Source organism: Hemiscyllium ocellatum, chromosome 7, assembly GCF_020745735.1.
Source record: "Hemiscyllium ocellatum isolate sHemOce1 chromosome 7, sHemOce1.pat.X.cur, whole genome shotgun sequence".
In the NCBI taxonomy this organism is placed as follows: domain Eukaryota; kingdom Metazoa; phylum Chordata; class Chondrichthyes; order Orectolobiformes; family Hemiscylliidae; genus Hemiscyllium; species Hemiscyllium ocellatum.
In genome coordinates, this window is record NC_083407.1 from 68,941,899 (window position 1) to 68,956,408 (window position 14,510).

Consider the following 14,510-nt stretch of genomic DNA (forward strand, 5'->3'; position numbering starts at 1 on the left):
TCAATTTATGTTTGATAACTCTCTTGTGAAGTTCCTTTGGATATTTTTTCCTATGGTAAATTTAACATATAAGTCATTTGTTTTTGTTATTCTTCAAACTTGAAAGGCAAATAGGTTAGAGGATTTTTGACTGTTGAATTATGCCATTTTATGTCATCCTGCTCCCAATATATTTTAATTTGGCTTGCATCAGCTAAATTAGAATGACATGGTGCAAATAGGAAACAGAGCTAAAAGTCTCAAAATATTTATGACTTAGGACTTAATCTTACCTGTGACCACTTCTCTTCAAGTTTGTATACAAAATAACTAATATTCACAACTTCAAAAATCTCAAAATATTACACCATTTACTACATTTAAGGCTAGGCAGACACTGACATTGCTGAAAAAATAGGCTGTTTTGTCTAACATGGGTAGAGCTTCTTGAATTTTGTTGAAGCTGCACTCATCCAAGCAAGTGGAGAGTATTCTAATACACCCTTGATTGGTGCCAATACACCTCTGATCTATTCTTGGTCGCCATAGTATTTACATGATAAGCCCAGTGTGAATTTGTAATGATACTGCTGCTGAATTTCAAGGAGAATTGGTTGGATTTTGTTTTTGTTGGAAATGAACATTGCCTGGCATGAACATTGCTTGCCACTTATGAGTCCAAACCTATTTGTTATCCTGATCTTGCTGCATATGCACAAGGATTGCTTTAGTATCTGAGGAGTCGTAAAAATTGCAATCATCAGTCAATATACACGTGTCTGAACTTCAGGTAGAGGCAAAGTCATTGATGAAGCAATTGAAGATGGCTGATCTCAAATGTTATCCTGAGAATTCTTACAATGATGTTCAGAGAAATGGCTGAGATAATTGACCTCCACCAACCAGCTGAAGGAATGCAAGCTTCAACAACTGTGAGGGTCTCACACCCTGCTGGAACCCTCCTCCCTCCCCATCTCTGTGTCTCCATCCCTTCCCCCAACCCCAATATCTTTGTGCTGGATGTAACTCCAACTAATGAAGATTTTTTTTTCCACTGATTCCTATTGTCTTCAATTTTGATAGTACTACTTAATGCTACACTCCTTCAAAGGACTGCTTTGATATTAAGGAAATTTACGGTTACCATTACCTCAAGTTCAGTATTTTTGTTCACGTTTGGACTAAGGAGAGAAAACTTAACCCTGGCAAAACCCTAACTGAGTGTAAGTGAGCAAGTTATTACTGCATAAATGACACTTTGCTGATGATTGGGAATTGATTAAAAGAAGCATTGCTGACTGAACTGGATTTGTTCTGCTTTTTATGAACCTGAGAAATGTTCTACGTTGTTGGACACATGCTATAAAAGCTGTACTGGAACAGCTTGGATAGAGGTGTAGCAATTCTGAAGCACAAGTCTTCAGTGTTACTGCCTGTGTTGTCAGGGCTCATAGGGATATACAGTCTTTGATTTATCTGTATGTTTGGTCAGTTCTTGATCTCACTGGAATTGAATTGTCTGTGCTGAAAACAGGTACCTGTGATGCTAGGGACCTCAGGAGGAGGTTTAGATGAATCATCCACTCAGCACTTCTTGCTGAAAATCGTTACAAACATTATAGCCTTATCTTTTGCACTGATGTGCTAGGGTCCCTCATCATTGAAGATAGGGATATATGTACAGCCTCTTTCTCCTGTTAGTTGCTTACTTGTATGCAAAACTTGCATCATTCACAGCTGACTGTGGCAGGGCTGCAAAGGTTTGATCTGGTCTGTTAGTAATGGGATTGCTCAGTCCTGTCTATTGCATGCTAGTTCCCTGCTAAGTATGATGTAACATAGACAGAATTGTTGGAGAAACTCAGCAGGTTTGACAACATCAGTGGAGACAAAACAGAGTTAACGTTTTAAGTCCAGTGACCCTTCCAGAAGATAGAAGCAGGCGGTATGGGGTTGGGGGATTATGAGAATAAAAGATGCAGCAGAAAGATAACAGGAGAGTCAGACAATCATAAAATTAGTAGCCTGATGTTCGATGGTGTGGTCATGGTCCTGAAGGAGATAGGAGGAGGTGTCTGAATGATCCTCAATGTAGAGGTCAGTATGCCAGACAACAACAGCACCACCCTTGTCGGCAGGCTTGATGATAAAGTCAGCGTTGGAACTGACAGCCTGGTTCACTGGGAGATTGGTGCGAATGTGTAAGGGGGTCAGAGAGGTTAGGGCAATCGATGTCACAAAGACAGTTCTTGGTGAACAGGTCAAGAACAGGTAAAGGTTGGAGGAAAGAGTCCAGGTGGAGGGAGAGTGTTGGAGGCAGGCGAATGGGGTCTGCAGGACAGGGACAGGACTCTGTTCAAAGACATGGGCACAGAGGCCAAGGTGACAGAAGAAGAGTTCAATATCATGTCATGTCCGAATGAGGTGGGGTGCTGAGGGATAAAACTAAGATCTTTGCTGAGTTCAGAATGTTCAGCATCAGAGAGCAGAAGGTCAGACAGCTTAGTAAATACACAACAGGACGTGGGGTTGGGGGAAGGGATGGAGCCACAGAGATGGGGAGGGAGGAGGGTTCCAGCAGGGTGTGAGACCCTCACAGTTGTTGAAGCTTGCATTCCTTCAGCTGCAATGCATATGGGATGTATCTAAGCTGGAGGCAGCCTGAGGTATGTGAAGCAGCTGTGGAAGCAAGTTTTGGCAAATACTATGTCAAACAGTAGGTGCGACAATGAAGGCAATGATAGTGAACAAGAAAAAATATTGGAACTGAAATCCCGTCAGAGAGATGAACAGAACTTTTTCAAGTGAGGTGTACGTCAAAGAAACGTAACAATGAGTTGAACAGAAAGATAAAACAAAGAACTGCGGATGCTGGAAATCTGAAATAAAAATTAACGTTGCTGGAGAAGTTGAGACATATGGCCCAGGGTCACTGGACTTGAAAAATATTAACTCTGCTTTTTCTCCATAGATGCTGCCAGACCTGCTGAGTTTCTCTAGCACTTTCTGTTTTTGTTCAGATATGCATGTAGTCCTGTGTTATACTATCAGCAGGCCGGTACCCTGCTATTAGATGTGCCTGGGGCTACTCCTAGCAAGCACTTCTACACTTCTCATTCAACCTTTTCCTGCCAGAGAGATGGACGTGAGAAGGAATATGTTACAATATATTTGAATGATGTAGTTGTCATATTTATAGCTGACAGTGTGTGCAACTGTGAGATGTGGAAGTGAGACTAGCAACAGTGGTATGTGCGAAAATGAGGTGAGCCATATGAATGCTAAGTTTGTGTTCTGATTGATAGATAGCTGTGTTAACAGATTGTTGGTTGCAAAGTGATGGGTGTATGTTACATTGACATTTTGTGAGGCTAACAGTTCAGTTAATAGGATATGGCATTTGAAGAGTCCTTTACTGAACTTGCTCAATCATATAAGGTAATTGAACTAATGCAACAGTGTATCCAGTCCTCAGGGCTAGAATTGTGACATTAGTCACCACGGTTATTTGGTCACATTGCATTAGACAAGTCTCTTGATCCCCTGTGCCAAGATCCCATTTCACCTCTTCTGTAAGACAAACAAAATAAGCTTCAGTACATGCAGCACCAAAAAAGCCTCAGAATTTGCCCTATGCCATGTTGTGCCACAATTCAATGTTTTCCTTGCTTATACCTTCTCATGCAATTAGTTCCAATCTATGTTGCTGCTGGAATGCATCTCCTATTTAAGAGATACCAGCTGATTTTAAGAAATCCAAGCTATTTTTAGTTGTTCGCCTTTTGACAAAAATAATTAAAATTTTGTTAACTAAACCATCAGTAGAATCAAAAAGAAATATATATTAGGTAAGGCAAATTATTACTGCTGCAGCCCTTGACCTTTCATCTTTCTTAACTGTTTCACAATTGGATTTGGAGAGTGAGAGATTTATTGGATTTGGATTATTCCAGTGTTGCCTTGCTTGGACACTAGCTTTCCACATTTCCAGAGGTGAAGTTACAGCCATTAGTTTTTCCATAACAAAAGGTTTTACTGACCGTGACTGCTAAGACAAAATAAGACTGTTTTAAGACTACATAGAGCTAAGAGCACTGACAGAAACCATCAGGTCTTCATTTTGAGAAATCATAAAGAAATCTCCTAAATCTTTCAAACAAATTGGGCAAAGTATGGCACGCATTGATTGCCTTTTTGGAAAATCATTACAATTCTGCAGAGTTTCGAATCTGTCTTGGTCATGATGGGAATCGACAAATAATCTTCGATCATAAGGTTATCCAGGTTAAGACAAAAGTGTATATTTCATTTGTAAGGAAAAATGTGACCAAAGTTCAAAAACCTTTGATATACAATTTTCAGTGCCTTTGACGTAGTTCAACTATTATGGACCAAACCTTAAAATATATTAAGAAGGCAGTCTAGATCCTAACATATTCTTATTTTAAAGGTGTTGCGTTCCAAATGCAATTAGATTGGTCAATGTACCAGGCTTGGAACAAACAGACTTTATTCATGTCCTTGTTTTTACCTAATTGATTTTTACACTTTATTCATACACTATAGTTAAAATACAGACAAAATAAAAAGAAAGGAAATGGCTTAACTGCAACTATCAAAATGTTTAACAAAATAATATATATACTACTAATTAACTGTTCCAATATAGTAACATTCCATAACACACATCTTGGCAAAGGCAAATTCAGTAAAATAGATTGTCTCACATGCAATTCTAGCAACAGGAAGAGAACCCCAGCTTTTAGTTGTAACAGAGAGAGGAATAAGAGCTTCCACACCCAGAAACTGCCACTGAAGGCTAAAGCTAAAAATCCTGGTTCTGTGAGAGCTTGACCCCATCCATTCAGGCTGTTTCTACTGTTCAAACTTGAAAAAGCCCAAGGCCTCATAAGCTGTTTACTTTATTGGCTTTGGAGCAGACTGTTTGGTACCTCTGTCTCAACCTTTCTTCACTTAAAAAAAAGGATGCACTTCTTAAGGCCAAAGTATCATCATATGATAAACAGAAAATACGTTGAGCAAGAAAACAAGTTGGAAACGTAATAGCTTGAAAAATATTAAAGAGGATCATGATGTAAGATTAATCCAGATCCATTGTTTAAAATGAAGGCATCCTTCCACATTTGTGCTGTCTGTAATATACCTCATTGCAGCCTGGAAGTTGTAGCTAGCACAAACTGCACGTTGAGTGATTGTCCACATCAGCAAGAAGCAAGAAGCTTTCACCAAATAGAGCTAGCCTTTTTAACATAAAGGCAGCCTGTATCTTTTATAAGGGAAATTGTATCAATGTGGAATTAATGACAGAAGTTAGTTTAGAATAGATTTTGACCTGGAAAATATTCAACATTGGTACAACATTAAAAGAATGAATGACAAGATTTTACAATGCTGCACTAGAGGCCTTGGTCCATCTTTCCCTACTATCTCTCCTGGCTCACCTTATGCTCTATCTGAGCTCACCTTCTGCATAAGAATCACCTCTTTGTTCCTAACCCCCAACACAATCCTTTTTCTAATGAACAGTCTGAGCTGAACGAGAATGCTCACGATCATAGCTTCATTTTTGACTGTTAGGTAGTCTTCTGACCAAATGTAACAACTATTCTTGCCTCTGTTAGCTTTCGACTTGACTATTCCAATGCAGTTCTAGCTGACCTCCCACATTCCTAGCCAAATATTCCTCTGCATGCTGATCTGCTTTGGTTCCAGGTCTCAATTTTTAAAAAGTCATCTTTGTTTATAAATCGTTCCATGACTTGACATTAACTCCTCTAACCTTTACTCCACCACTGATAAGCTGTAAGCTCTGAAATTCAGTTCCTAAAATTCATTGCCCTTCCCCTTCATATAAAATCCCTCCAGTAGCATTGCTGGGACAATATATCTGTCAACCAATCAAGCGGCAGGCAGCTTTTAGCTGTAGAACCTCCACCCTAACAGTAGTGAGGAACTTTGCAGTTTATTGTTACAAATACTCATTACAACTCTAGTCAAGTCAGAGCTTGATGGCTGTAAAATAACTGGGGAACAATCTAATCAGAGGCAAGTGCATATCTGATTTTTACACTGAGGGGAGGGTCCCAGTCCTCAATTTTAGGCTTAAATTTGAGGGATTAAGGGTGACAGACACAACAGAAAGCTCCTTGTGCAGACATGAGGCTGCAGTTGACTATTCTGTCACTGGCTGTGCCAAATAAATGATGCATACTGACAACAGGTGTCCTTACGCTAGATAGCACAGTTCTGCATCTGTTTCACTGCTGATCCAACCCCTGTGAAAACATTTCTCCACAATCATTGCCAGCCTGCAGATATAGGCATCTGGGCAGAATTAACTGATCAGGCTTGGCTGGCTGATAATCATCTGGGCATACCTCGCACCATGTGGTTTCATGTCAAGCATGACCTGCTGTGATTGAGGCTCTTCTGAAGAACAATCCAGCACAGTAATTCTTCACATCTATCTGCCATCAGACCTGCTGTTACAATCTACCTCCAGAGATGAAGGATTCACATGCAATGACTGTCTACCAAAACATGATCCAGTCACTAAGCTCTGAAAAGGCAGTTTTGTTTGGGCTACCACAGATGCACCTATCCCTCAATTTGTCCTGATTTGGTATCTTTTTGATAATCCTCTTTTTGTTCTTTCTGATATGGAAATTCAGTCCAGGAAAAGTGTTAGTCACTACAGAAAAGAAACTAGCCTCCTGAAGTAGGCCAGTTGTATTATCAAGATTATGCAATGATTTTCATTTGCAAATTATTTTTCTTTCACTTACTACATATCTTTTATGAAATATTGCTGTCTATCAATTTCTACATGAAATAAATTAACAGGAGTATTGGTCTTTACAATTAAAGGGATGCAGAATTGACCTTCATCAGCTTTAGAAACTTAATGCTTGTTTGTGGGAACTGTTCACAATTGCTTCTTAATCGAAGAGAAAGATGGTTAAATTTTAAATTAGCGATTTCAATGGTCATCATAGAAACGCCCAACCTTCCTTTGTATTGAAATCGATGGAGAGGAAAATTGTGCAGTCAGAAATTGACATATTGTTCAGAATGCTAATTCTACCTGTGCCTAAAGTGGTAATTAATCCTACCAAGAAAAATTGATCAAGAAATTCTATGAAGGCCCAAAACCAAGTGAACTTATCATTCTATAAAATAATCCTATTACCAACAAAAAGCTTTTATGCTTGGCATTTATACAAAAGAATAACTCATTATGTATATTTTTCAGCAAAAACATGTTTCAATGTCGCATTTATTGTGTTTGCTCACATTATTACTACAAACATGTTAATAAAATGACTAGTTGCTATAATATAATCTCCTCTATTCTGTGTCATAATGAAAGTTTGTTCACAAATACAAGATGACATGAAATCTAGCCAGTGGGGTCATTTTTAATCCCTCTTGAATGCAGTCCTTTGAAGACAAAATGTATAAAAAGTTTATCTTACAGATCAGTCACTGTAGAATCTTCAAAAAAGATGGTGTTGACTATCTGAAAATGTAGGTCTATACAAAAGTAAATAACAGCCAACATGTGTGGGTGTCACTCTGAAATGATGTACTGTCAACAGTGCTAGAGCACAATGTGTAAAACATTTCAGCAATGGAACAGCTTGCTAACAGTAAAAGTCATGTCATATTTGCCTTCAATGCCACACAAAGGTTTATAGAAAGGGTTCAGACTTTTTATAAACAAGCCTTCATTCTCTGTTTAAACTTGTTGCAAATGTGTGAATTTGCTTATTTCTTATACTCAAAGATCAAATCAGTTTGCTGACCTAGACTGCAGATGTAAATAGCAGGAATTTCCTGAAAACTGAAAGAACAATTGTCCTTTCAGCATGCATTTCTTGTTAGACTTAACTAACAACCTAGTTGTCTGCATTGTATAGTTTTCCATAGACAAACTGCATTTTTGTTCTGTATGTAATGTGATCTGTGCACTGTCCTTAATTGAATTTAAGTAAAGTATTGCTTGTCTGGTCAGGAAACTATCCACAAGCAATCTCCTATGCTAATCAGAGAATGAGTCATTATTTGATTTGGCTTCAAAAAGGCAGTGATTGAAATTAATCTAAGAATGACAATCTTCAACATCAAGATTAAAATTAGCATCTTGTATTAAAGATCTTTCTAAATTCTGCTGCACAGTCATGTGAAAGCAGGTCCACACTGCCCTTGGGGCGAGTGATATGTTTTAATATATTCTGCAATGACAGAAGTATCATGGGACTTTGGCATGGTAGTAACATGAAGGATGCTGCAAGGATGCCAGGAGAAAGACAAGTCATGTACTGTATTCACGTTTCCTCTTTTCTGCCTTCTCATTTTTATTCAGTGATGTAATTAGAAAGGGGGAGACAGAGCATAATTAGCATTTTATGACACTAATGGTTCATAAGTTCAGCTGGATGTCAATTTATCTCCTTATTGCTGAACATTTTTATTGCAGTAGGAAAGGCCATTCAGCGTTGTTCAATATTCATGAGTTCTTCTCAATTTCACAAAGGCTAATAAACACACTTACCATCATGTTTAGATGAACTGTAGTTTTAGTATTTGTTTCATAGCATTACTTGATTGCAAGTAAGTATTCTAGTACAGGGATCTTAAATCTATAACTTCTATGGTCAGTATTTAATATCTGCAAATCTGTAAAAGTAAAGAGATGGTTATTTTTGTGAGCACAATAGCCAACTGCAGTGAGCAAAATTAGGGGGTAGCATGTTGGCTCAGGGGTGGCACAGTGGCTAGCAACTCTGCCTCACAGTGCCAGGGACCTGAGTTCAATTCCCACCACAGATGACTATCTGTGTGGAGTTTGCACATTCTCCTTGTGTCTGTGTGGTTTTCCTCTGGGTACTCTGGTTTCCTTCCTCAATCCAAAGGTGTGCAGTTCAGGTGAATTGGCCATGTTAAATTGCCCAGTGTTAGGTGCATTAGTAAATATAGAGTGGGGGAATGGGTATGGATGGGGTACTCTTTAGAGGGTTGGTGTGGTGGGCCGAAGGGCCTGTTTCCATATAGTAGGAATTCAAATCTAAAGGACAACAATCTGCAGAATGAATTCATGGGGCTGAATTTTGGCTGTTTCAATTTTGCAACATGGAGGGTTTTTCTCCATGAAACCTTGTGAGATTTCTCAAAATTCACCTTATAAAGTATACACTGCCTGACATCCTCCCCCTATCCCTACCTTCTCTGTTGCCAATTCCAGGTCATCCTGGGATTCTGGTGGCAGTGCCATATTTATAACACAGTTGAGCAGCAGGTCAAACACTGCCATTCTGAGCTGCCTTGCACAGTACAGATCCTGATACCTCAGTGAGTACATTGTCTAGATTAGAATCTGGAGCACATCACTGCCACATCTCTGCAGTTGGCTGAGAAAGAAATGTCCAAGGTCACTGGCTCTCAAAGGATTGTCAGAAACCAGGCACCTGCTCAGCCCAAGCAGGAGAGTATTGGCCATTAACAACTTTAAAGCAATGTACAAGGAGGGTGAGGAGCAGCAGGAGGTTTGTCAGAGATACCAGCCAAACTGACCCAAAGGTTGGGAGAGTCCATCAATGCTTTGCCCCATACTACCTCTGGCATGTGAGCATCTGGTTGTCTCCATGGAGAGGGTCAGCGGTTGCCATAAAGTGCCAGGTCCAGTGGTCTCAGTCTGTGTTTGACACACATCCGCACAGACTCTATTGCTCTCACCATCAGTGCAGAAGGGACTTTGCCCTCGGCCCCAGATCCCTTCCCTCGTAAGGAGATACTTCAGTCATCACTTAGCTGAAGGGGGAACCACATGCAGGTACAACAACGCAGCTGCACCTCTGCACCCTCACACTCCCCAGGCCCCCACAACCCTCCACCCAGAAGTTGTTTCTCAGGATGCTGCTGACGGGTGTCAGGTCTTCCATCTTCACATGCCTGTCACCCTCAGCTCTGTCGGAGTTCAAGCTGAGGAGGGTGAACCTCCCTCTGGGCAGGCTACACTCGACATGCCTGGAGCCTCCAGCAACAAACATCCCCTAGGGTCACCTGATCAAACCTCCAAGGCAGATAGGCTCCTCTGGAGGGCAGGCTTCCTCCACCCAGTCTGTGGATCTGAGACTGCAACTCAACATTGTGGGAGGGAAAAGGAGAAGGTGACCTTCTGAGGGCACATGGATGGTACAGGTAACATTTCATTATAAATGTATTATCAGATTTGTAAATGTATGTTCACTTTTCATTGTCAGCTGTGAGAGTGACTAGTATTTAAACTGCAACTCAGTCAACACAGACTGAGACCACTGGACCTGGCACTTTATGTCAACCACTGATCTTCTCCATGGAGACAACCAGAAGTTGGAAATATCACCATCTGTAACTCAACACAACAGCCTAACCCTGTCTGAGTGACAGTTCTCCTTCTCATAGGGCCCATACCTGTATGAAACTTTGTCTGGATTGAATGAGGGAGTATTAGATGTTGTGGAGGTTTCCATCAGTTTGTAACCTTAACATTTATGAAACAGGGTGAACCGTGGTGAGAGATTAAAGCATTAAAGCAGTTGAGAGTGTTCAGGGGGTGCTGGCCTCAGTACCATCATAACGTTTACAGTCAGTGAAAGATGACTTCCCCCAATGCAGTCTGATTTAATGAGCTTCACAAGGAAGTGTTGTGTGTGTTGCTGTCAGCACACTGCTGCATTGTAGAATGTATCACTGACGGATATCTTCATCTTCTTACTCAGCAGAATACTGTAGCTCTCTAACCATCCAACCCACAGTGTCAGTCTGTTCTCTAATTGTCTGGAGCAGAGATTCTGAGGATCAAGTGGCTGGATCTGGCTGGATGGCACCTGTCCAAAACCCCAGACACGACCTTCATGGAATCCTAATGTGGGGGTGGGCATTGGGGTGTCATCCCATGTCCCTCATTGACCTCAATGGAAGGAGGTGTTCCTTTACAGAAACACTGTACAATACAACATGGTGTCCTGACCTCCACCTCTAGATGATGTATGGTTCCACTAGCCGTCTCTCATCAGCACAGCAATCAGTGGAGGACAAGTGACACTGATGCTCCTGAATACTCACTGCATCATGAGGGCCCCTGTGGCTGGAAACTCCACAATAGGGAGTGGGATCACATCTGCTGGAAGTCCATGCTGGTCCTGGGTTCCAAACACATGTCCCTCATCCATTTGTGCAGTAGCCCTTAGTGCACAACTAAGGGACAACCACAGCTGCTATGCTCAGACCCACTGGGGACATCCCAAAGAACCAATGTGGGCAAACTCAGAAACAAAGCAGCTCCTCAGTCATGCGACCATTCAGCAGTCCCAGCCACACACAAAGAACATTTGAACAGTGTTCTCTAACCACTGGGATGTGGAGACCCCCAATGGGGTGGGTCAGTGGGATGCCTGTCCGTGGACATTGCACATCGGTATCTTGATTCAAACATTGCTCAAGCTTTCTGATGCATGTACAGTATACATTAAGGAGAACCTGTCCTCCCAGCCCCAGCCACTACAATATACCAGAAAATCAGGGTTGTATATAGGATAAAAGACAAGACATTTTATGGTCTAAAGTGTGAAATGAATTGCTTTTGTATATTGTGCAGGTTTTGGGATCTTGGAGGTTATTGCAATTTTGGCAACTGGGGTGAATTCTCCAGAATCACAAAGCATTGCTCCTGCCCCACTGGTCATTAGTGAGATCGATTCCTGAGTCTGTACAATATCGTCAAGAATGCTAAGGACCAGGGTTTGGAGTTGACACCATAGACATTGAGAACTCTAAACAAGAGTCATATCAGCTTCGAAGCATTAATTCTGTTTCTCTCTGCAAAGAAGCTGCCAGACCTGCTGAGTTTCTCTAGCATTCTCTGTGATTGTTTCAGATTCACAGTATCTGCAGTGTTTTGGTATCAAAGAGGAGCTAGTTTGGTTGACAACTTAGGAATAAGTGGAAATAAAAAGTGAAATAAAACAGATGACATTGTAAAATATCCTTGTATTGTGGTGTAGACCCCTTCCATATTTCTTCTATTTTGATAGGATCAGGTCTCAGACAACTGGCAAGTAGCTAATGTATAGTCCTCCTAACGAAACGCATTTCAAATAAAGGCAGGCAATGGCTTACTAGTATTTTTGCTCGACTATTAATCCAGAAAGTCTGGCTATTGTTCTGGGGGCCTGGGTTCAAATACTGCCATGGCAGATGGTGGAAAATGAATTCAATAAAAAAATCTGGAATTAAGCGATATAATGATGAACGTGAAATTACTGTCAATTGTTGGAAAAACCCATGTCCTTTAGGAAAGGAAACTGCTATCCTTACCTGGTCTGGCTGCGTGTGACTCCAGACCCACAGCAATGCCATTGATTTTTAACTGCCCGGTAGGCAATTAGGGCAGGCAATAAATGCTGACCTAACCAGAGATGCTTACATGCTGAGTGAATGTTTTTAAGAAGTGAGAAATGAGGTAGCATAAATAAGCCTTTTTAATAAGAGTCCACGCTATTGGGGTAATATATTAGCATGGGGGATCGGCTGACTAATAGAAGACAGAGAGTTGGTATAAGGGGGGTCATTTTCAGGATGGCAACATGAAACTAGTGAAGTGCCACAGGAAGCAATGTTGGGGCCATAAATATTTACAGTATATTAATGGCTTGGATATTGGAAAGAAGCGTACGCTGGCCAAGTTCATGGATGACACAAAAACAGGTGGGAAGTCAGTGGTGAGGATAATACAAACAATCCGCAAAGGGATACAGCCAAGTTAGGTGAGTGAGCAAGAACTTGCAAATGGAATACAATTGGAAAGATATGAGGTTATGCATTTTGGCAGGAGGAATAGAGGAGGAATATTGTGGAGCAAGACTGCAGGACATGCAGCACAGAGGAATTCGAGTATACTTGTGCATAAATCACAAAAAGCTAATGTCTATGTTTAGAGAAGGCAAATAGAGTATTTGTCTTAATTTCATAGCCTTGATATACAAGGTATTAGTTACACTTCATCTCAAATACTGTGAACACTTCTGGTCTCCTTAACTAATGAAAAATATACTGGCATTGGAGGAAGTTGAAAAATGTGTTGCTGGAAAAGCGCAGCTGGTCAGGCAGCATCCAAGGAGCAGGAAAATTGACATTTCGGGCATAAGCCCCTCTTTAGGAATCATTGGAGGCATTGGAGGAAGTCCAGGGAAGATGCATAAAGTTAATCCTGGGTATGGTGAAATTGTCCTATGAAAGAGGTTGACTGGAACATAGAAACATTACAGCACAGTACAAGCCCTTTGACCCTCGATGTTGCGCCGACCTGCAGAACCAATCTGAAGCCCATTTAACCTACACTATTCCATTCTCGGCCATATGCCTATCCAATGACCATTTAAATGCCCTTAAAGTTGGCAGCTACAACTATTGTTGTAGACAGTGTGTTCCACGCCCCTCCTACTCTCTGAGTAATGAAACTACTTCTGACATCTGTCCTATTATCTATCACCCCTCAATTTAAAGCTATGCCTCCTCACACGAGCCATCGCCATCCAAGGAAAAAGGCTCTCACTGTCCAATCAATCTAACCCTCTGACTATCTTATCTGTCTCAATTAAGTCACCTCTCAACCTTCTTCTTTCTACTGAAAACAGCCTCAAGTCCCTCAGCCTTTCCTCATAAGACCTTTCTCCATACTAGGCATGTCCTAGTAAATCATCTCTGCACCCTTTCCAAACCTTCCACATCCTTCCTATAATTTGGTGACCAGAACTGCATGTGATACTCCAAATGTGGCCGCATCAGAGTTTTGTAAAGCTGCAGCATGATCTCACAGTTCAAAAATGCAATCCTTATGCCTTCTTAACAACTCTATCAACCTGGGTGGCAACTTTCAGGGATCTGTGCACCTGGACACCAAGGTCTTTCTGCTCATCTACACTACCAAGAACCTTACCATTAGCCCAGCACTCTGCATTCCTGTTACTCATTCCATAGTGAATAACCTCACACTACTCTGCATTAAACTCCATTTGCCACTTCTCAGCCCAGCTCTACAGCTTATCTTTGTCTCCCTGTAACCTACAACATCTTTCGTCACTATTCACAACTCTACCGATCTTAGTGTCATCCGCAAACTTACTAACCTATCCTTCTATACCCTCATCCAGGTCATTTATAAAAGTGACAAATAACAGTGGACCCAAAACGGATCCTTGCCGTACCCCACTAGTAGCTGAACTCCAGGATGAATATTTCCCTTTAACGCCCGCTGTCTGTCTTCTTTCAGCTAGCCAATTTCTGATCCAAACTGCTAAATCCTCCTCAATTCCATACTCTGTATTTTGTGCAATAGCCTACCATGGGGAACCTTATCAAACAACTTCCTGAAATCCATATACGCTGCATCAACTGTTTTACCCTCATCACTTGTTTCGTCACCTTCTCAAAGACCTTCTCAAAACCGTATTAACCATCCCTAATCAACC